At 38.2% G+C, this 23957-nt stretch overlaps 2 long non-coding RNA genes across 10 annotated transcripts in view; both read right to left on the bottom strand.

The window, feature by feature from the left end:
- LOC139084548 (uncharacterized) overlaps positions 1 to 23957 on the bottom strand; it is a 235923-nt gene that overhangs the window by 189912 nt on the left and 22054 nt on the right. The gene's annotated exons all lie outside the window — the stretch shown is intronic.
- LOC139084549 (uncharacterized) lies at positions 22032 to 23558 on the bottom strand. Its single transcript, XR_011542023.1, has 3 exons — positions 23396 to 23558; positions 23200 to 23259; positions 22032 to 22183 (listed from the first exon to the last, which is right to left on the bottom strand). It is a non-coding gene; the product is annotated as an uncharacterized lncRNA (long non-coding RNA).

Here is a 23957-nt window from a genome sequence, read left to right as displayed (position 1 = left end):
TGGCCAGGCATTCCAGGATAGTCCCCTGTTGGAAAAGATGGTGTGGGGCTGGTTTCTCATGCAATCTTCTTGAGCTATGTGCCTCCACAGGTGATGAGAGAAGGATTCTCTGCAGCCTAAAGAAACATCATCTTCCCAGATCCCCAGGTTTGGAACCTCCAAGATATCTTTAATGTCCTTCCCTTTCTCATCCCTGAAACTCCATTGTAGCCAACCCTTGATAATCTTCTTCCATTATACCCCCCTCTCCCAAATATCGCCTCCTGGTTGTAGGCTGAGTTCCCTGGGAAACAGTCTCTAAATTAAGATTTGTGTTCAGGAAGTTGATTGAGGAGTGGTCTCAGGAACAACATCTGTGAGAGACACTGGATTGGCCAGAGAGAATTGAACCATGATGCACTTGCAACAAAAGTTTGGGCTGACCACACAGGGAACTCTAGAATTAGGATGGCAATGGAGATGTCATTAATTGAGGAAAGAGGACTTTCAGCCTCAGTCTTGACCAGTCATTGACTGTAGACTGACCCAGGGAGAAGACATAACCTTAGGCAAGCCACTTCCCTTCAGCAGAGGGCCATTTCCAGAAAGGGATCCATCTGTGAACCATCAGGAGCCATCCCTCCCAGGAACTGAGGAATGAGTGTTTTGCTCTTGAAGGGAAATCTAGGCGGCTCACCCCAGCATCCACTACATCTGCAAACTTTCAAATCTTTCTGGTTAGAAAAGTGTTCTATAATGAGTCATAGGATTCTTAAACAGAAAATAGACCTCAGTTTTAATCTTCGATTACATTGTTTTTCCACCACCATTTTGGGGCACTAAAATTCTTCCCTCACTCTGCAGACACCAGTTATGCCATTAAAAAAATAAAATAAAATAAAATGTCACACAGAGTAGAATTTTCATCTTAAGGATCTGTAGCTGAACAGCAGACATATATTTTCCAGGAGCATTCCACCGGTCAAATGTCACCAAAACAATTTCCAAGCCAACCTGCCCTCATTAGTTCTGAGGTCTTGATTACAAATTTATAACAGACCTGCCCCCAGACAGCCAGAGAGCACCTTCGAGACAGCCATCCCGTTGGCCCTCAGCATTTCCCACTGGGAACATTAGAAACCTTACCCATCAACCAAAATAAACAGCTCCTCTCATGAATAGACCCAATGAAGGCCCTATAAATCAGAGCTGTCAAAAACGTCAGTAGCATTGCAGAAGACAGAAATCAATCCAAAATTCATTAGTTTGTCTGACAAGAGCTTAATCTCATATTGTTTAATACCAACCATGGCACCTCAGGTAGAATAGGAAGCTGCGAGAGATCATCTTGGTTTCCTGTCACAGAAACGTTCAATGTTTATGGCTTAATCTGCCTTCAGACCATTCCCATTCTGTGGGCAGAAGCCCTTGCTCCCTGTTTAGGGTCAAGTTGCCTGTGGTATGAGGCAGGAATCACTCTGCTATTGTCACCATCTTTCACAGATATTAGTGTTATGGTTGGGTGGTTTGCAGACATGTCAGGTAAAAAGGACACAGAGGTTATAGCATAAGTGAAGTGCTTCTGTACCTACAGCGAGTCAAGGTTTAAACATAGTTTTCACCATCATCAAAAACACTCCTGCCGAGGGGCAGGTGTGGTGGTGCAGCAGTTGGGTTCACATGTTCTGCTTCGGAGACCTGGGGTTCGCCTGTTCAGATCTTGGTGCAGACCTGTGCACTACCTGTCAAGCCATGCTGTGGCAGGCGTCCCACATATAAAGTACAGTAAGGTGGACATGGTTGTTAGTTCGGGGCCAGTCTCCCTCAGCAAGAAGAGGAGGATTGGAGGCAGATGTTAGCTGAGGGCTAATCTTCCTCAAAAAAAAAAAAACACTCCTGCCAACCAGAGGTTAGCAGGGACACCTCCTTCCCCTTCACATAACCCTTAACGTGACAGCTCTTTTGTGATGGCATCTCTCCTTTGAGGCTTCCCTAGTTCGTTTTAATCAGATTGCAACTGCATACCAATACTCAGGATTAGCAGTGATGAGAGGCATGAGGCAAGGGCAGGATGAGCGGGGAAGCCTAGAGAGAGATGGATTGTGACATCACACAGGTCATAGCCTTCTGTGCACAGGAAAAGGTCAAACCCCTTTTTCAGGTAGTAGAGGAAGTCCACAAACCGGCAAAAATTACTCTGGCCAGGTTAGCATCCAAATGTCCTCCTAACCCACCTACACATTCTGACATCCTTCTCTTCCCTGATCCCACTGGAATAACTTGGCTTCTTTATTGTCTGTCCAATGCCTTTCTGGACATAAGCTCCTCAGAAAACCTTATTTATGTTCACAGTAATGCATTCAATCAATGTTCTTCCAAGGCTTATATCGTCTGTGTACCTCACAGCACTTAATACTGCCTTGTATTGTGACTGTCTTTTCAAAAACAGAGAGATGTGTCCCAAAGACCTTGTTAAAACACCAAAGGTGTTGAATCTACTATTCCTTTTGACCAGGCACGGTGGAAATTTCCATTTACCAGCTGAAGTATTACCACCATGAGGTAAATAGAGTTTATATTTCACTCTGCACAGTTTCCTTTGAAATTATGTAATTTTTATAAGCATTTTAATAAGGTGAGATTATTTGATATTGCATTAAATATAAAACCATCTACACCAGTATACTTAAAATCCTGGAGAGTAGGAATTGTGACTACTATCCATGAGTGTCCTCCTCTATCACCTAATATAATACCTAAAATGCCACAAAAATTTATGGTTTGCTATTAGCTTTGAGAAAAAAAGTTGAAACTCTCAAATTCTATTAACATGTCTATTCTACAATACTAATATTAATTTGATTAAGGTGTCAGATAACTTAAAGCAGATTAAGATACATAATGGAAAGTCAGGGTGGCTTATCATCCTCATGGATTGGGAATATAAGTTCATTTAGACTATGTCTCCAAATGATATTTGTTTTGAAAAAATTGCCTGTACAATTTAAGTTTTCAAAAGCTGTCAGTCCATGCAAAACAGCTGAAAAAAATTGAACAAAATGGCAATAAGTACATACCTATCAACAATTACTTTAAATGTCAATGGGCTAAATTCTCCAATCAAAAGACAGACTGGCTGAGTGGATAAAAAACAAGACCCATCTATACGCTGCCTACAAGAAACCCATTTCAGATGTAAGGACACACAGACTGAATGAAAAGAGATGGAAAAAGATATTACATGCAAATGGAAACCAAAAGAAAGCTGGGGTAGCTATATTTATATACAAAAAAGTAGACTTTAAAACAAAGAGTGTAATAAGAGACAAAGAAGGGTATTATATAATGATAAAGGAGTCAATCCAACAAGAGGATATAACATTTGTAAATATTTATGTAGCCCACATAGGACCATTTAAATATATAAAGCAATATTAACAGATGTAAAGGGAGAATAGACAGTAATACAATAATGGGAGACTTTATTACCACATTTACATCAATGGATACATCACCCAGATAGAAAAATCAATAGGGAAACCATCCTTAAATGACACATTAGAGAAGATGGACTTATACAGATACAGAACATTCCACCTAAAAGCAACAGAACAAAAATTCTTCAAGTGTATATGGAACATTCTTCAGTATAGATCATATATTAGCCCACAAAACAAGCTTAATAAATTTTAGAAGACTGAAATCCTATCAACCATCTTTTTCAACCACACTGGTACAAAACTAGACATCTATTGCAAGAAGAAAAATGGAAAATCCCCAAATATGTGGAGATAAAACAACATGCTACTGAACAACCAATGGGTCAAAGAAGAAATCAAAAGAGCACTCAAAAAATGTCTTGAGACAAATGAAAATACAACATACCAAAACACATGAGTTGCAGCAAAAGCAGTTATAAGAGGGGAATTCATAGCGATAAACACATACCTCAAGAAACATAAATAAATAAATAAACAACCTAACTCTAAAACTCAAGGAACTACAAAAAGAACAACGAAGCCCAATATTAGTAGAAGGAAAGAAAGAAAAATCAGAGTGGAAATAAATAAAATAGAGACTCAAGAGACAATAGAAAAGATGAACAAAATTAAGTGCTGATTCTTTCAAAAGATAAACAAAATTGATAAACCTTTAACCAGACTCACCAAGAAAAAAAGAGGATTCAAAATCAGAAATGAAAGAGGAGATGTTACAACTGATAGCACAGAAATACAGAGGATCATAAGAAACTTCCATGAAGAAATATATGGCGAGCCAGCCCTAATGGGTAAGCAGTTAAAGTTCATTGCGCTCTGCTTTGGCAGCATGGGTTCAGTTCCCAGGCATAGAACTACACCACTCATCTGTCAGCAGCCATGCTGTGGTGGTGGCTCATGCAGAAGAACAAAAGAACTTACAACCACACACAACTATGTCCTGGGGCTGTTGCAGGGGGTCAGGGGCAGGTTGGGGAAGGAAAAAGGAGGATGATTGGCAAGAAATATTAGCTTAGGCTGAAACTTCCCTTGCAAAAGAAAAAAAAAAGAATTATATGCCAACAAATTTGACAACCTGGAAGAAATTGACAAGTTCCTAAACATATAAAACCTACCAAAACTGAATCATAAAACAAATAGAAAAACTGAACAGAATGATTACTAGTAAAGACATTCAAGCAGTAATCAAAAGCCTCCCAACAAAAAGCAGTCCAGGGCCAGACAGCTTCACCGAATTCTACCAAACATTCAAAGAAGAATTAACACCAAGTCTTCTCAAACTCTTCCAAAAAAATCAGAGAAGTGAACACCTCCAAACTTATTTTACAAAGCCATCATTACCCTGATACCAAAACCAGACAAGGATACCACAAGAATAGAAAATTACAGACCAATATCTCTGACGAGCATAAAGACAAAAATCCTCAACAACAGCCAGCCCGGTGGCACAGCAGTTAAGTTTGCACGTTCTGCTTCAGCAGCCCAGGGTTTGCTGGTTGGGATCCCAGGTGCAGACATAGCACTGCTTGGCATGCTATGCTGTGGCAGGCGCCCTACATATACAGTGGAGGAGGATGGGCACACATGTTAGCTCAGGGCCAGTCTTCCTCAGCAAAAGGAGGAGGATTGGCGGCAGATGTTAGCTCAGGGCTAGTCTTCCAAAAAATAAAAAATTCTCGACAAAATATTAGCAAACCAAATTCAACAACACATTAAAAGAATCATATATTCCAAGGATGCAAGGATGGTTCCACATCTGCAAATAAATCAGGTGATATGCTACATTAACAAAATGAAGGTAAAAATCATATGATCATTTCAACCGATGCAGAAAAAGCATTTGACAAAATTCAGCATGAACTTATGATAAAAACTCTCAAAAAATTGGGTTTAGAAAGAATGTGACTCAACATAATAAAGGCCATATATGAGAAGCCTACAGCTAACATCATACTTAATGGTGAAAAGCTGAAAGCTTTTCCTCTAAGATCAGGAACAAGACAAGCATGACCACTCTCACTACTTTTATTCAACATAGTACTGGAAATCCTAGCCAGAGTAATCAAGCAAGAAAAAGAAATAAAAAGCATCCAAATTGGAAAGGAACACTGTTGCTATTTGCAGATGTTATTATACAGAGAAAACCCTAAAGATTGCACCCAAAAACCATTAGAACTAATAAAACAAATTCAGTAAAGTTGTAAGATACAAAAATTAATATACAAAACTCTGTTGCATTTCTACACACTAGTAACTATCAGAAGGAGTAATTAATAAGACAATCCCATTTACAATTACATCAGAAGAATTAAATACCTAGGAATACATTTAACCAAGGAAGTGAAAGACCTATACACTGAAAACTATAAGGAATTAAAGAAATTGAAGACAGCTGAATGGAAATTTATTCCATCTTCACAGGTCAGAAGAATATTGTTAAAATGTCCATACTACCCAAAGCAATCTACAAATTCAATGCAATCCTTATGAAAATTCCAATGGCATTTTTCATAGAACTAGAAAAAACGTCCCAAAATTAGTATGGAACCACAAAAGACTCTGGATATCCAAAGCAATCTTGAGAAAGAAGAACAAAGCTGGAGGCATCATGTTCCCTGATTTCAAATTGATTATAAAGCAACAGTAATCAAAACAGTATGGCATTGGACACATCAATGAAGTAGACTAGGGAGCCCATAAATAAACCCATGACTATATGGTCAATTAATTTATGACAAAGGAGCCAAGAATATAGAGTTGGGAAAGAGCAGTCTCTTCAATAAGTGGTGTTGGCAAAACTGGCCTGCCACATGCAGAAGAATGAAACTGGACCACTATCCTACACCATTCACAAAAATTAACTCAAAATGGCTTAGACTTGAATTTAAGACCAGAAACTATAAAAACTCCTTGAAGAAAACATAGCCAGTAAGCTCCTTAACACCAGTCTTGGTGATAACTTTTTGGATCCGACATTGATAGCAAAGGCCACAAAAACAAAAATAAACAAGTGAAACTACATCAAACTGAAAAGCTTCTACGCTTCAAAGAAAACCATCAATAAAATGAAAAGGGAACCTACTAAACAGGAGAAAATATTTACAAGTCATATATCTGATAGGGGTTAATATCCAAAATGCATAAAGAACTCATACAACACAATAGCAAAAAAAACAAACAATCCAATTAAAAAGTGGGCAGAGATCTGAATAGACATTTTTCCAAAAAATACATTCAGATAGTCAACAGTTACATAAAAAGATGCTCAACATTACAAATCATCAGGGAGGTGCAAATCAAAACCACAGTGAGATATCATCTCACACCAGTTAGAATGGTTATTATCAAAAAGACATGAAACAAGTGTTGTCAAGGATGTGGAGAAAAGGGAATCCTTGTGCACTGTTGGTAGGTGTGTAAATTGGTACAGTCACTATGGAAAACAGTATGGTGGTTCCTCAAAAAATTACAAATAGAACTACCATACGATCCAGCAATTCCACTTCTGGGTATTTATCTGAAGAAAATGAAACACTAAGTGGAAAAGATATATGCACCCTCTTGTTCACTGCACCATTATCTACAATAGCCAGGATATGGAAACAATCTACATGTCCATCAACAGATGAATGGATAAAGAAATTATGGTATATATATACATATCTATACATATACATGCATACACACACACACACACACACACACACACACACACACACACAAAATGGAATATTATTCAGCCACAAAAAATACCCAAGAAAATCCTGCCATTTGCAACAACATGGATGGACCTTGAGGGCATTACACTAAGTGAAATAAGTCAGACAGAGAAAGACAAATACTGTATGACCTCACATATGTGGAATCTAAGGAAAAAAAAACCTCATAGATACAGAGAATAGGTAGGTGGTTGCTAGAGGCAGGGGGTTGGGGAGGTAAGCGAAATTGATGAAGAGGCTCAAAAGGTACAAAGTTCCAGTTACAAAAAAAGGAAGTCCTGGAGATGTAATGCAGAGCCTGGTGACTATAGTTAATAATATGTATTGCATATCTGAAAGTTGCTAGGAGAGTAGATCCTAAGAGTTCTCATCACAAGAAAAAAATTTGTAACTATGTTATGGAGACGGATGTTAACTAGACATTGTGGTGATCACTTTTCAATATCTACAAATACCAGATCATTATTTTGTACACCTGAAACTAATAAGTTATATGTCAATTATATCTTAATAAAAAACAAAACAAAAAAGGCGTCAGTTCATCAAATATCTTTAATCCAACAAATTTAGCAATTTATTTTTTTACTTTGAGTCAATGGGTTATTGAGTTTATTGGTTAACTCAGTCAAAATGTTCAAAAGGTTTCTACACAGAACTATGGTCACAAAACTAGATAATCTTAAAATGGAAGGATTTGAGAAAAACAAATCAAAAGAATGCACATTAATAGCATTGATTGTGACACACTACACATGCACTGGCACCATGCTAATAATCACACTTCAGATTCCAATCATTTAAAGGCTTATAAGACAAGGTTCCAACAAAACCAGTGAACACAAACATTTCTCATCAGTAAGTTTTGCCCACTGTAAGGGTCATTACTCTGAAGGGAATACTTAAGCAAATAAATCCATTTTCTTTATTGAACTAGGTGTTCAGTAGGTTTTAAGAATATGGTGTCCAGAATCTTTTATTTTTCCCTGGTGTGGCTGTGTTTGCATGCGTGTGTGTATGTGTGTATGTACACCCATGTGTGGTAGAGGTGAAGGCAGCATGTAAGGGTAAAGGATGCCAAGGTGTGGACTAAGATCCATGGTAACCTGAGTAAGCAAGGAATGCCAGGAAGGACCCACTTCTCAAAATATCAGTCCTGTGCACTCCACCCGTAGAAATACCATTTTGATGAATGGGCCCTCTTTTTGAAAAAACAAACACTCCTGAAAGGTTTAATATAATTTATTCATCGTGTAAATTACATTAAAAAAAAATTTTAGGGCTGGTCCAGTGGCGTAGCAGTTAAGTTCGTGCACTCCGATTCAGTGGCCCGGAGTTCACTGGTTCAGATCCTGGGCATCGACATATGCATGGCTCATCAAGCCATGCTGTGGCAGGTGTCCCACATATAAAATAGAGAAAGATGGGCACAGATGTTAGCTCAGGGCCACTCTTCCTCAGCAAAAAGGGGAGGATTTGTGGCAGATGTTAGCTCAGGGCTAGTCTTCCTCAAAAAAAAAACTTTTTTTTTAAGTTTTTCTGCTAAACATTAGGAAGGACCTCCAGCAATACCATTTTATTGCTGTATTAGTTTTCTATTGTCTCTGTAATGAATGACCACAGTTTGGCAGCTTAAAACAGCACTCATTTATCATCTCCTGGTTCTATAAGTTAGGTTCAGTTATTTTGTTGCTCTGGGTTTCACAAGACTAAAAAGTCAAGGTGTCCATAGGACTATATTTCTTTCTGGAGGCTCTGTGAACAAATCCTCCTCTGGTTTCATTCAGGTTGTAGGTAGAATTCCATGCAATTGTAGGACTGAAGTCCTGCTTCCTTGCTAGCTGTCAATTAGGGGTCATTCTCAATTTCTAGAGGCTGCTCACATTACTTGACTTGTGGGCCTCTTTCTCCATCTTCAAAGTCAGCAGTGGTGGAAGAGTCTCTCTCATGCTTTGAATCTCTCTAATCTCCCCTTCTAACAAATCTCTTTGACTTCCTCCGCATCTCTTCTGCTGGGAGAAAGATCCATTTCTGAGGACTCGTGTGATTTCATTGGGCCCATCTAGACAACACAGGATAATCTCTGTATCTTAAATTCAGCTGATTCATAATTTAATTCCATCTGTAAAATCCCTTTACAGAAGTAGTAAGATTAGAGTTTAATTTAATAACCTGGGGGTGGAAATATTGGGCTACATCTTTGGAATTCTGCCTAATACAATTAATGAAGTTGGGATTTGAGGTCATCTGGTTCTTGGGCAGACCTGGTAGGATGATAGGAAAACTTTAGGCAGGGGATCTATGGATGTGGCAAAAGTGCAACTTGCAGAGAGAGAAACTCAGATCAGAAGGATCCAAAGACAACTTTAGCCTGCTTTGAATGTTTCTAGAAGTGTTATGCTTCTGAAAATTAATGTGTCATAAATATTTATTTTCTTTCTACAATCACTTTCCTAACATAATGGAATTTCCTTCTAGAATTCTTTAGTTTTATCCTCTTTACCAGTGTCCTTGGAAACCACAGAAATCTTAGTGATGAAAAGAAACTGTCAGAGAGTCCATTGTATCCAGCCTCCACTATTTCCCTTCTTGATGGAATCCCATTGCCAATGCAAAATCTGAGAACTCACATTTAGAAGGAACTATCAAGTCATCTAACACAACCTTCCCCCATCCGCACACTGTGACTGGTAGTGGAGGCATACTCAGCATGTGACAACCCTGCCAGATGGTCCTCCAGCCCATGTTGGAACACTTCATTGTAGGGAAACTTTCGACTTCATCAAGCACCACTCCCATTGGTGGACAGCTCTAATTGTTAGAAAATTTCAGTAATTTCCAGGCTTTTGTTTTCAAAACCACACATGACCCTCACTAACACAACAATCCTTTAAAGATTGTGTCATGCGAATCAGGTGTCTCTTCACCAGTCTTATATTTTCTAGACTAAACAGCTAAAATTCCATCTTTTTCTCAGGTGATACTTTTTCCCCCTAGATTCTTCTCCATAAATAGCTACTAAGTTCTGCTCCCTTCTCTGACACAGGACCTAGAATGTTTTTTAAAAGACTTCAGGTGTGATCTACAGTAAAGGTTTTCACCAAGTCATAAATCATCATCCAATAGTACTTGTGTCCCTTTATATCACAAAAACTCCTTAATCTTTTACTTAATCTTTACTTTTCTGAAGTAACATCATTGCCTGGCTGTTTTTCACATATTAGTCACCAATCATCCAAAGGGCTTGTAAATATATACAAGCTAATTAAAAAAGTGAGAACAAATAATGAAGATACTTCAAAAAGATTTCCCTTGTTTCATGTTAAATTCATTATTCCTTGAGTTGTAATTTTCAATTGATGGTATGAATTAATTCTAGAATTTCTAGTTGCCAAAAAAGAGGGAAATAGAATAGAAATAATCATGCCATTCACTAGTGAGCTCTCTTCTTCCTCTTCAAAGTATTTTCAAACATTGGCTAATTAATGATTTTACTTAATTGGGTATTTGTGCCTAAAGGAAACAATTAAAATTGTACATTTTAAACAGATCAGGAACTTCATAGAAAACTGCATCTTTTCTTGATTATTTTTTCTGCTGATGCTTCATTTATGGGCTTTTCATTAAAATTTTGTTTTCTTTGGTCTCTGCATGAATGAGACATGCACACTTCTCTTTATATTCATTCCAGGAAGACTAAATTATTTTCGTGATTGTACGATACAAGAACAAAATGTCTCAAGACAAGCGTATCTTCTTTGCCCTCACTCATCCTGATCTCCTTGAATCTGTGCTTCCAGCTTCCTGCACCAGAAACGCCTTCCTTTGTCCTATTTTCCACACAAATGCTGATCTCTCCCTCTACCCCCAGTAGAGCTCTAGTCCCACTTCCTAAAGAACACTCTCCCTAACCGCCAGTCCCTACTACTTCCTTTGTAAAGATGTCTCAGGGAATGCCTTAGTAATGCCATTTTCAGAGGTGAAGATGAAAAATGGGACTAAGGCCCCTCTCAAGTTTCAGTGGATGAATTTTTCTAGCTGATGGCGAGGAAAACGTTTGGATCTATTCTGTTGAATAGTTGAAGAGCAGGACTTTAGAATCCAAGAGATTTGGGTTCTAGTCTTCTCTCCAATTTGAACCTAATTTCCTCATAGAAATAATGTTAATGCATGATATAGGGAATTAAAAGACATAATATGTATAAAAGTCTTGGCACATTTCTTGGCACTTAAGTCTTAGCAGGTAAGTTATTTATTCTTTATCTTTATTAACATTATTATTAATTGCAAAGGAAATACTAGACCACGTAATCTTGGATTAGGTGTCATGCTTTCTTGCATGCTTGTTTCTCTGAATATATAACTAAGAGTCTAAAACTTCTCAGGGATTTGTGGAAGACGTTTTATCCTCTGGTCCTAGGAGGGCTGCCAATTTTGAGAAGAAAGCTTGAGTATGAAGGAAGTAGCTAAAGTAGTGAAAGGTGATTTAATCAATGTAAACAATCTCTGTATGCCCTTCAAAGCTCAGAGGACAGTGGCCTAGGCATGGGGAGGTCCAAGAGGAGGGATTACTCCAGTTCTGGAAAGCAGGGTGATTGTGCAGAGTAAAAGCAGGTCCCTGGCATTGGAACGTCAACACAGCTGTGTTAAATTACTAAGTAAGGCGTTCGTTAGACTGATGTGACTATAATACTGCGGCAGCTTACGTAAGCAAACCAAAATCCAAGCCTGTAAATTCCTCAAGGTTGCAAAATCAGGAAGCTAAGGACAACCAGACACACATAGCCAAGGAGGCTTTAAGCAATAGCCAATCAACAATTTCTTACTTTGCTTCCACCTCTTCTCTATCAAGTCTCTCCCTGAGCTGCTGCTGGTGGAGAGCTCCTAACCACTTCCGGTTCTGCGCTGCCCCACTCGAATCAATTTTTGCTTCAATAAACTCCCAATTTTTAATATGTCTCAGTTTATCTTTTAACACAATGTAGGTGTGAAAGTCTTCTGAAAAACTATAAATACCACTAAAATTAGGATATTTATAAACTGTCTTTCTTCCTCTTTCTCCTGTATCCCCCCTTTTTTCTCCACCTCTTCCTTCACAGAAATAACTGTCTCAAGGCAACAAAAACCAAATGTTACAGTTTCTCTGACCAGTAGCTGTTTAGAAATATTAAGGTTTTCAAATTACAAGGTAAGGAAGAGTTTAAAAAAAAAAAACCCACCCAGCTCTAATATCATAACATTTCTAGGCAAATTTTGAGATAAGAGATTCCATTTCTTCATAGATGTTATTCTTTTTTTTTTTTTTTTTTTGAGGAAGATTAGCTCTAAGCTAACATCTGCTGCCAATCCTCCTCTTTTTTTGCTGAGGAAGATTGGCCTTGAGCTAACATCCATGCCCATCTTCCTCTATTTTATATGCGGGATGCCTGCCTCAGCGTGGCTTGATAAGCAGTATGTAGGTCCTCACCTGGGATCTGAACCACCAAACCCCAGGCTGCTGTAGCAGAGCTCACAAACTTAAGTGCTGCACCACTGGGCCGGCCCCTATTCTTCATTTTTACTGCTGCAACACTTTTGCAAACACACGGTTTTAACATAATTTTTATGAGTCACAAACTTGTGAAGTGGTTTGACTTTTCTGCATTTCACTAAACACAGTCTCCGGTTGTCTTTTGAGCTAAAGTACAGTTGCTAAGCTAACACTGAAAATACTTAACATTAATAAAGCACTTGCCAGAAAAAAATCTATTTCCATTGTTTTCCTCATCCTGAGTTTATTCTTCATGAAATTTCTCTGGAAACCTGTCTATCTCCCCTCAAGCGCCTGAGGTGATGAAGCCTGATACAATAGCACCCAGAGTGCTATATATTTTTCTGCTGGTCTTGGCTCTGCTGTGTGATCTGACAGCAGAAGTGGAAACCCTCATTACAAGTTACCTGTGAGAATCACCTTATGGAGACAGACATTAACAGCTCATCCTCCAAGATGCACAATGCAACAGAGGCTCCCGTGACTAAGATGAGAACATTACTGATTCAATCTGAGCCGTCCCCATCATTTTCTCTTGTAATGGAATCTCCTGTGGCTTTATTTTGTAATGTGTCTTCCAGAGCAAAATTCAGCATTCTAAGTGCTTTACCAAGTTAAACGATACTGTTAGAAAACTAAACAGAAGCAATGGGAGAGAAAATCTAAGCACCTAGAAGCAGGGGGCAACGGGTAATTCCAAATCAGGCTATAAAAGATGCATATGCTTCAAGGCAGGGCAAGCCTTCTCAGATTCATGTAAATTGTGAAGAGGGGAAATGCTGAGGTTTTTGCTCCTTTTCCATTACTTTCACATCATTGCGCACCCCACCCCCACCTCAGGGCACTCAATTTTCTTTTGTTGAACAGAAGGTTTTTCTGTCATTGTTAAAATTGAAAACAAACAGAGACCAACCTTGAAAGTTCCCTGAGCCGACAGAACCAGTTTAGTCATACAAAGTTTAATTTAGTTTATTTTGCAACACTAACCTGACCTGGGTCATTTCTTGTTTATGCCTCTGGAAATCATAAACAAAATCTGAACTGTTCCCCAAGGTTGATATGAGGTAACCACTGAAAAATCTAGTATGATAGCCAATCACCATGAAGAATAAACAGCTCCTGCCTTCTCACTGTGTAAGTTGCTTTATAACAATATCCTCCTGAGCCTCATTCCATGTTTTAAGTGCTCCCGATTTGCAAACTGTCTTTTTGGTGTGTGCACAATAAACTTTTACTAATCACTGCTTCGGTGATTCATTCCTTTCACTTCTGTTATTTATGGACCTTTGACAGCACAAATGAACTGATAAGCCTATTCACACTGAAACCCATTCACAACTTCATACCCCACCCTTAGCGGGGTGTTCAGTTTTACAGGAGAGAGGATTTAAGCCAGGAAAGGCATCATTAGTGCAAGAATTCCAGGTAGTAGCTTGGAAAGGGATTCTGAGGCAGACATTTTCTAGGACTCTCAAATCACATCAAAGGGGCAGCTCCACTTTTTCCTGAGATCACGCAATCCTCCATCTCTATTTTTCACAACAGGATGCTGGAGTTCTGAGAGTTTATTTTCCAAAGTCCATATTTTGAACCAAACGTCCCAAATTATTTGATCCCAGATATTATCTTTTCTTTTTTTGTAGCTCTAAGATGTCTAAGTAGTTTTCTGCCTTGCTCAGTCCAAAACAGGGGAGGAGACTGGGTTTTCCTTGCTCATGGAGCCACCCAGGGAAGGCTCTTCCTAAACAGGTTCTCTGCATGGCCGGAGATGGAGCCAGGATCACAAATTGGCCAGAATCTATATTGACCTCTAAGGCATATCCGTAAAGCATGTTTTCCATTTTAATAAAGCCCTAAAATAAACTTTACAATGTTGATTCTTCTTCTCCTTCAAGGTGGTTTCAGGGAGAATGGCTCTATGTGGCATGTCAATTTCATCATGTGATTTTCTTTTAATTTAAAAGGACTCACACATCCTTCCTTAGGCGTGTCAGGAATTATCCAATAAAATGTTTAATGTTAAAAGAAAACCAATGATGCTATCACTGACTCCAGAGCAAAGATACAGCTGTGCCTACTGAAAACTGTGAACTCTGTTCTGAAGCCCTCAGCCGGAGACAGAGGCGGGTAATAGACCTGGGACTTTCCACCCTAGTCTCCTATTGTACTCACTGATTCATTTCCTAAATGCCTTAATCCGAAAAGAAAAACATCTGAGTGAGCAACACTAATCCTCCTAAAATCATGAAACTCCCTTGTTAATATTCACCTAATTGGAAAAATTACAAGCACTGAGAAAAAAAAATATATCCTGTTTAACACAGTAGAAGGGATGCTATTGATAAAGGCATAATGAGATCCTGGTCATCATTCATGAGCAGAGCTAATCAGATTAAGCAGTAATGTGAAAAGCAGCTGTCAGACAGAAATCCCTCTTGTTCCAGCCAGGAGGAACTTGGAAATTCAAAAGAGCAATGTTAGCTCCCTTCAGAAACCCAGTTAGAGGATTCTTTTGAAACCAAGCTAAGGAAAAATTGGAAGGAGAAACACAAGGTCGAAAGCTAACAAGTGACCTCCATATTCCAGGCCAGGAACTGGGGAAAGGTCCAGGTTAAGCATTGATTGGGAAGCCAGTAGAAAAGTGATAATTTACCTCCCAAGATTTCACAGTCCAGCATTTAACACCTTACATACAGAGCCATCATTCTTTTTAGGACTAAGACATTCTCAGCAGAAACATTTTCCTCTTGGAAGATTCCTGTAATGCCCTCTAAAACACTTCATAAGCACGTGCAGAGAGCAACCTCATAATCCCCTCCATTAAAATGCACACTCTTGGTTAGTTTTGCATTCTCTTCTCTTCAGTCCAACTAGGTAATTTGGATGAGCCTATCTAAGTACTCTGAAGAATACAGGAGAAATTTAAGACAGTCCCCACCTTTGAGAAGCTTACAATTTAGTTGGAAATAAAAGATCACCAAATTTAAAATAAAGGTAATGACACTGCTCTCCATAGGTTGCCTAAAGAAATCTGTCACCATCCTTCCAGGTACCCTCAATCTTTCTCATCCCTGTCCACCTGACCTCATCTTTCTCCTCTTTCAAAATCCACGCCTTTCAAAATGAAGCCAAGTTTGGCAACACATATATCTTGAGAAAAATTATCCAAAACTTGGAAATAAGGAAACACCATGGCAAGTCATTATAATATTCTATTAGAGCACTATCTAATAAGTCTTCCCAAAGATTATTGAACTCTCTAAGATACTGTTCCTATTTTGATGTAGAATTTATTATTGATTATATTTCAGGAATTAAGTTAACTTGTGAGCTTCTATCTGGTGGATAAGATAAACCCACAATTAGACTTGTATTGCCCTGAAATGTTCTCGAAATTAGTGAGTTTGCATCAGAATGTCTTTCCCTACTACGTATGTAAATATGTGTTCCTCAAATGTCTATTGAACTTGCTTTACTATCCTGATGGTTTCCTCATAATTGGGTTAAATAAGTATTTGTCATGTGTTTAATCTTTGTCATGTTTTTAACTTTTGTTAAATGTAAAATGATAGATGAACTACCGTATGTTCATATGTTCATTGCTGTGTAGTTGATAAAAGCAAATATTTAGAAATAAATCAAATATCTATCAGTAGGGAATGGGGAAGTAAATAATGATGTATATGTAAAATGGATTACTACATTTATTTTTTTTCAGCTAACTTCTTTTTTGTTTGTTTGTTTTTGCAGTGAGGAACCTTGGCCCTGAGCTAACATCTGTTGCCAATCTTCCTCTCTTATTTTTTCTCCCCAAAATGCCAGTACATAGTTGTATATCCTAGTTGTAAGTCCTTCTAGGTCTCCTATGTGGGATGCCACCACAGCACAGCTTGAGGAGCGGTGTGTTAGGTCCACACCCAGGATCCTAACCAGCAAACCCCAGGCTGCTGAAGTGGAGCATACAAACTTAACCACTACACCACCGGGTGGCCCCTGGATGATTACATTTAAATTGATCGTGTTTATTCAAGTTATTAACATTAAAATAATTTGATGGCATTGAAAAGGCAGCATTCAGAACAATCAGCATACATGGAATGATTCTTTCAGAATTGTATAAATGTGTCTCTATGTGCATATACGTATAGAAAGATGTCTGGAAGAGTATTCACCAAAATATTTACAATGATTGTCTCTGAGAGGGTGAATTTCATATAACTTTATAACCGTCTTGTAAGTCTTCTTTGTACATTTTTTCCCTACAAAAAGAAGGTATCGTTTTTACAAGTTCTTAAACAGTCTACCTAAGGATCATTTTGTAAGTTGGAAAAGCCATGTCTCTGTGTCTTTTCAACCTGTGCAGAGTGGATCACTCTCTTTTGTGACCCACTGTATATTTTGTGTACTTCTGTGAGAGTACCTTTAAGATGTCATTGCTCTAAGACGTTCCCTCCATTCTAGACGATGAACACATCAAGAGCCATAATGTGCCTAGTTCATCTGTGTAGCCTCAGTGTTTCATAATAAACATACACCTTTGTGTTTGAGGCATGGCCTCTAAGTCATAGTAATCACAGTTCTGTCCTATATACTGTTACAGTTGTTTTGACTGGGTGCACTCATGATTCACAATGTCAACCTCTGTAATAGTAATCCCCATCTAAAATTTGGATACCTCCCCCAAAACCCCAGGCAGTGGCTGGGACCACAGTAGCTTGTCTAGATCCTTCTAGCCCTTCACCTCTGTGCCTAGAGCCTCATCTTCATATTCAATGCTGGTAGGGTCCCTTCAACCTAAGAAGGCAACTTTCAAAAAGACTCCAACCACCACAAGTCTGTAGCTGTTCTACACTGGTTGGACCCCATGTACTGATCAATGGCTGAATTCCACCTCATCTTGGGCACTGTGGTTAGAACCACTTTTATTCATTTACTCATAAAATACTTATTAAACATCAACTACATGCAGGCACTTGACTGGGCTCTGGAGATTTGAGTGTGAACAGGATGAAGTTGGTTCTTTCCATCACTGAGTTTACAGTCCAGTTAGAAGAATAATGGTTTCCTCAGTAGTTACAAGTGCACCACATGATCAGAGAGCAGACTACTTTCTACTAGCAGGTTTGGCCCCTGAGAATGGTCAATCTAGGCCTTTCCCAAACTCTATAAGCATCCCATAATACCAAGTTTCTTCCTCCTTTCTCTTCTTCCTGGCTGTGTTACTGAGTTCCCATATGATCTCTCACCTGACATCCTTTATGAAACGTCCATAGGGAGACATAGAGGGAAAATCTATAATGTGCATTCCCCTCAAACTCTCTCCATTTAGGGTATCCAGGACATACCAATTCACCTTGAAAAGGAAGTAAAAAATTCCTCATGTGTACATGATGGGGATTTTTAGGCTGCTTAATTTTAAAACAGTTTATGATGAGGATTTTTAGGCTGGTTACTTTTAAAACTACAGATAAGAAGCAGGCTCCAAGGAGTGGAATTTGTTTGCCCTTTGATCAGAGACAATTGCATTTGTAAAGGAAATCTCCATGCCTCCCTCTCTGGAATTTGTTTGCCCCTTGTTGGGAAACATTTACATTTCTAAGGGAAACCTCTATCTGTGAAGATGCCTCCCTCTCTGAGCCAGGAGGAAGGGGGGATAGCCTTATCTCTGGAAACTGTCTGGCAACCTCATGTAACTGACCCTCCCCCCGACAAATCCTCCTTTTATCTTTAACCGAGGATAAAATTCAAGCGGTGACTTCTGCCATTTACTCAATCCGGTTTGATTCTTATCTAAAAGTTGTGGGACCGCCAAATGGCCAAACCAAACGGGCACTAATAAAGAGATAACTCACATACCTATGCCTTAAATTTGGCCCTAACCCTCAGTTCGGGGCAGCAGCAGAAGCTCTGACTGCCCATGGGTCCTGTCCCCATGCTACTCTATCTCTATTCTCTAAATAAAAGAGCACTACTGCCAGATCTTGAGAGTCTAAGAAATCTTTCTTTCGACTCCTCGGCTCACCGACCCCGCATCATACAGACAAAGTTAACGATCCAGTGTCTACTCCATAAGTATTTAGCAACCACAGTACACCTGCCACTGTGCTAAGAGTCTCCCTGAAAGAACTTATCATCTATATTTGTAGGACAAACACTTTGAGTTGTTCAAGACATGTCTGTAGTGAAAGGACTCCATGCTCTCTCCAAGGGCTATTTGTGATTAAAATGCTTTTTGAGAAAGCAAGAATGAGGAATAGAATTTGTGGTCAGTCAAGACAGTAAAGTTAACTGAACCATTTAGGTCAAATAAAACTCATGACTCAAGTTTTGTTAACATCGTGCCCTAGCTTATATATTTATGCTAGTGATTCAGTGAGCTACAAAACTTATCCAGGGATAAATTGATGCTGATTATGTATCTCCCCCATATGGACACACAAAAGACTTCTCAGTAGTGTAAGTTAGCATCATTAAGACAGAAACCTCTAAGTGATCCTTGAGACCATCCTCCAACCCAAGGACCAATCAGTCACCAAGTCTTCTTGATTTTTCTCCTGGATGTCTTTCCTCATCTCCAAAGCTGCCATTCTAGTTCAAAACATGCTCCCCTCATCTCTCACCTGGACCACTAGAATGAACTACCAACTGATTCTAAGGAAAACCTTAGGCCCCTCTGATCTGTTCTCCTAAATGAACATAACATTATGTGACCTTATACACAGAATACTAAAGATTCCACCAAAAAACTATTAGATCTAAGCAACGAATTCAGTAAAGTTTCAGGATACAAAATTAACACACAAAAATAAGTACTGTTTCTATACACTAATAATGAAACATCTGAGAAAGGAATAAAGAAAATGATTCCATTTACGATAGCATCAAAACAACAAAATACTTAAGAATAAGCTTAACTGAGGAGGTGAAAGACCTCTACTCTGAAAACTACAAGACACTGATGAAGAAATCAAAGATGACACAAATAAATAGAAAGGTATCCTGTGTTCACAGATTGGAAGAATATTGTTAAAATGTCAAGACTACCAAAAGCCTTCTGTAGATCCAACGCAATCCCTATCAAGACTCCAATAGCATTTTTTTTACAGAAGTAAAAGAAATAATCTTAAAATTTATATAGAACCACAAAAGACCCTGAATAGCCAAGGCAATCTTCAGAAAGAGGAACAAATTGGGCGGCACCACACTTCCTGATTTTAAGCTATACTATAAAGCTATAGTAAAAAAAAAAAAAAAAAAAAAACAGTTTGGTACTGGCATAAAGACAGACATGTAGATCCACGGAACAGAATCAAGAGCCCAGAAATAAGCTTAAGCAGATATAGTCAACTAATATTTGACAAGGGATCCAAGAATACTCAAGGGAGAAAAGACAGTCTCTTCAATAAACGGTGCTGGGGAAAACTGGATATTCAGATATAAAAGCATGAAACTAGATCCCTATCTTATGCCACTCACAAAAAATTAAATCAAAATTGATTACAGACTTAAATGGAAGGCCTGAAACCATGAAATTTGTAGAAGAAAATATAGTAAAAAATCTCCTTGACATGGATCTTGGCAATGATATTTTGGATATGACACCTAAAGCACAAGCATCAGAAGCCAAAACAAACAAATAGGACTGCATCAAACTAAAAAGCTTCTGCAGAGGAAAAGAAACAGTCAACAAAGTGAAAAGACCATCTATGGAATGAGAAAAAATATTTGCAAATAATGTATCTGATAAGCAGTTAACATCCAAAATATATAAAGAACTCATAACTCAATAGCAAAAAATAAATAATCCGATTTAAAAATAGGCAAAAAAACTGAATAGATACTTTTCCAAAAAAGATTCAGGACAACAAACAGGTACATAAAAAGATGCTCAACATCGCTAGCCATTAGGGAGATGTAAATCAAAACCAGAATGAGATATAACCTCATACCTGTTAGAATGGCTATCATCAAAAAGACAAGAGAAAAATGCTGGTGAGGATGTGGAGAAAGGGAACCCTTAGGTAGTGGTGGGCTTGCAAACTGGTATAGCCACTATGGAAAACAGTGTGGAGGTTCCTCAAAAAATGAAAAATAGAACTACTATATGATCCAGCAGTTTCACTTCTGGCAACATATCCAAAAGAAACTAAAACCCTAACTCAAAAAGATATGCTCACCCCCATGTTCATAGCAGCATTATTTACAATCGCCAAGACATGAAAACAACCTAAATGTATCTACAGATGAATGGATAATGAAAATACACACACACACACACACACACATACAATGGAATATCATTCAGCCATAAAAAACAAGGAAATCCTACCATTTGTGACAACATAGATGGACCTTGAGAGCGTTAAGCTAAGTTAAATAAGTCAGACTGAGATAGACAAGTACTGTATGATCTCACTTATATGTAGAACCTAAAAACAAAAAAATACCTTATTGAAAAAGACATCAGATTTGTGGTTACCAGAGGTGAGAGGTGGGCGGAGGGGGAATTGGAAGAAGGTGGTCAACAGGTATAAACTTTTAGTTATCAGATGAATGAATATTAAGGATGTAATGTACAATGCGGTGACTATAGTTAATGCTGCTGTATGATACATACGAAAGTTGTTAAGACGAGTCTAAGAGTTCTCATTAGAAGGGAAAAACTTTTTTTCTTTTTCTTTTTCTTTATCTATATGAGATGATGAATGCTAACTAAACTTATTGCAATAATCATTTCACAATAACATGTAAGTCAGACCATTATGCTGTACACCTTAAACTTATACAGTAATGTATGTCAATTATTTCTCAATAAAACTGGAGGAAAAAAGAGTATAACATCACCTACCTAAAACCCTGTAAGGCCTTTCCAATGCCATTAGACAAAGACCACAATCTTGAACATGACCTGCAAGGTTTTGCAATAGTCCAGTCCCAGACTTTCCCAATCACATCCTACACATTTCCCCACCTGTCAGCCCTATAAGGTCAGGGCTTTTCGTTCTTGACCTCAAGCAACTACATTCCTGCCCTTCCAAGGTCTTGAGTTGAGTAGTTACTGTGTGTGATTCTCTCCTATCGGCCTCATGATGGTATTTTTACTCAGCAGAGCCTAATGTGGTGCTTGGCATCTAGAAGGTATTCATTAAATATTTGTTTAATCAATGAATGAATAGATGAATAACTGGATACGCCCATGGAGTTTTAAGGTGGAACATTTAAAGACTTTAAGGAATCTATTATACTGTTTTCCTGTATACCATAAAATACACTAAAAATTTCTGAATAAATGTCCCTTTGAAAACTTACTTTGTACACACTTTATTCAGTGTGATTATATATTAATAAGAACTACTTCACAAATCAATATGATATATGGATTCAATACTCAAAGTGAAAGCATCTTGAAGACAGGGATGGTTTTGCTGTGTTCCAATTTTTTTTGAAATGCGTCAATTCATCTGAAAAATATAATGAAGCATCCATCAACATTAAATGCCAAGTAGTTGAGTTCAATAAAAACTTTTATCCAGTGTACGGAAATATACAAGTAACCAATCTGGTGATTCATCTCCCTCTGAATAAAATACTTGAAAGAATGTTTGGCATTAAGTAGAGAAAGACCACAAATATGCTCCTTGGAAGTAATGGATCATTCTAATTTGGACCACAGTAAATGAGAGGATATTAAATTTCTAGTCCTTCAAATCAAGTGCCTTTGCTGATATACAACCTTGACAAAGTGCCCAAAATAAGCATGCAGAGAAGCTATTATACAATTCTTTGCTTTGGGAAACTTCAGAAACTTCAGGCCTTACAAAGCTTACTTGTTTTAATTGTTAATATGCAAACTATTTAGCATCATAAATGATCTTTAAGTCCTTATTCAGTAATTAGGTCCTACAATTCCTCTGTTCCCCAAACTAGAAGAAGCAGCTGTATCCGACCTCTTTCCTCACTCACTTTCTCTCCCTTCCTCCCGGATAGGGTCTCTCTTATTTTTCCCTTCTGTCTTTTCAGCCCCATTAGCTGTTTGCCGATTAGTCCTTTTCTCCTGCTTGGACATGCCAGCAACCAAGAAGATGAGGAGTCTAGAAACCTCCTTCTTTTATGTGAAGTTAGAATTAGTGGAAACAGAATTAGAAAAGATGAGGTTTACGGAACACATGATAGCCTCTTTCAAATATCTAAGCACTAAAATGGAAAATACACTTAAAAGATACACCAACAACTGCATGAGCTTCTGCGGGTAAAACTGAGCCTTTGTTTGTAACTGTAGTGTGTAAAAATCTGTTGGATGAGAGGGAAAAATACTGTAATTTTTTTGACAAGTTACTGAAAATGTTTAACTAACAAGGAAGCAACCTGTTATTTTCATGAAAGAAATAAAATTAGTTATGTCGTTTTCTTACCAGCAGCTTGCTTTCTTCAAATTTGGGGAAATAACTATGTCGCTATCTAAAAATGGGATACCTACCCGTGTCAATAGTGAACTCAAAGTCATCTTCATCTGCTGTAGTTAGGAGATGTTGAGATGCTGGCAATCACAAAGTAGAAAGGGTTAAAGAAAGACTATGTAATCAGATATAGTGAAATCTCAGCACACAGGCATTTAACGTCTGCAATTTAACCACATATGTTTGGCAAACAAAAAAGTAAGAAAAAGAACTAACCATTTAAGTAGCTTGGGCGATCCACCCAGCTGTTGCCCTCCATGGACAGATGCCTCAGAGTGTGTTTGAGGTGGGAGCCGTGACTCTGCTGTCCCTCAGTCTGGTCTTAGTTCCCTTAAGTTCTCATAATTTAATGTGAACTTCTTACCACTTGGATGAAAATCTAGTGAGCAAAGATATGCCTTTTACAATATGACCCTACCCGCAAGCTGACCACTTCATCTGGTATTCAACTAAAGAAATAGCTACATGCTTCAATGCTGGAAAAAGACAGGGACTATTGTATTTACCAAGAAATGGTGCACCTGCCTCTAATATGGCACCTACCTACGGCCACTCTGAAGATATCACTCAAATTCACATGACTGACCTGGGTTTGTTGTTGTCAATTTTCCATCCTATCAAGTTATTTTGTAGACTGCTGTCACTGTGAATGTCCCACAAAAGAAAAAGAAACACATTAATTCTTTTGGAGTTTATACAGTGTGAGTTTAAGAAGAGGGAGATTGAAGTGAAAAAACCAGAGTTCTTATCCTAATTGCGTCTGACTCACGCTTTGAAG

This window comes from Equus przewalskii, chromosome 7, assembly GCF_037783145.1.
Source record: "Equus przewalskii isolate Varuska chromosome 7, EquPr2, whole genome shotgun sequence".
Classification (NCBI taxonomy): Eukaryota; Metazoa; Chordata; class Mammalia; order Perissodactyla; family Equidae; genus Equus; species Equus przewalskii.
This window is presented reverse-complemented; position numbering and strand designations above follow the sequence as displayed.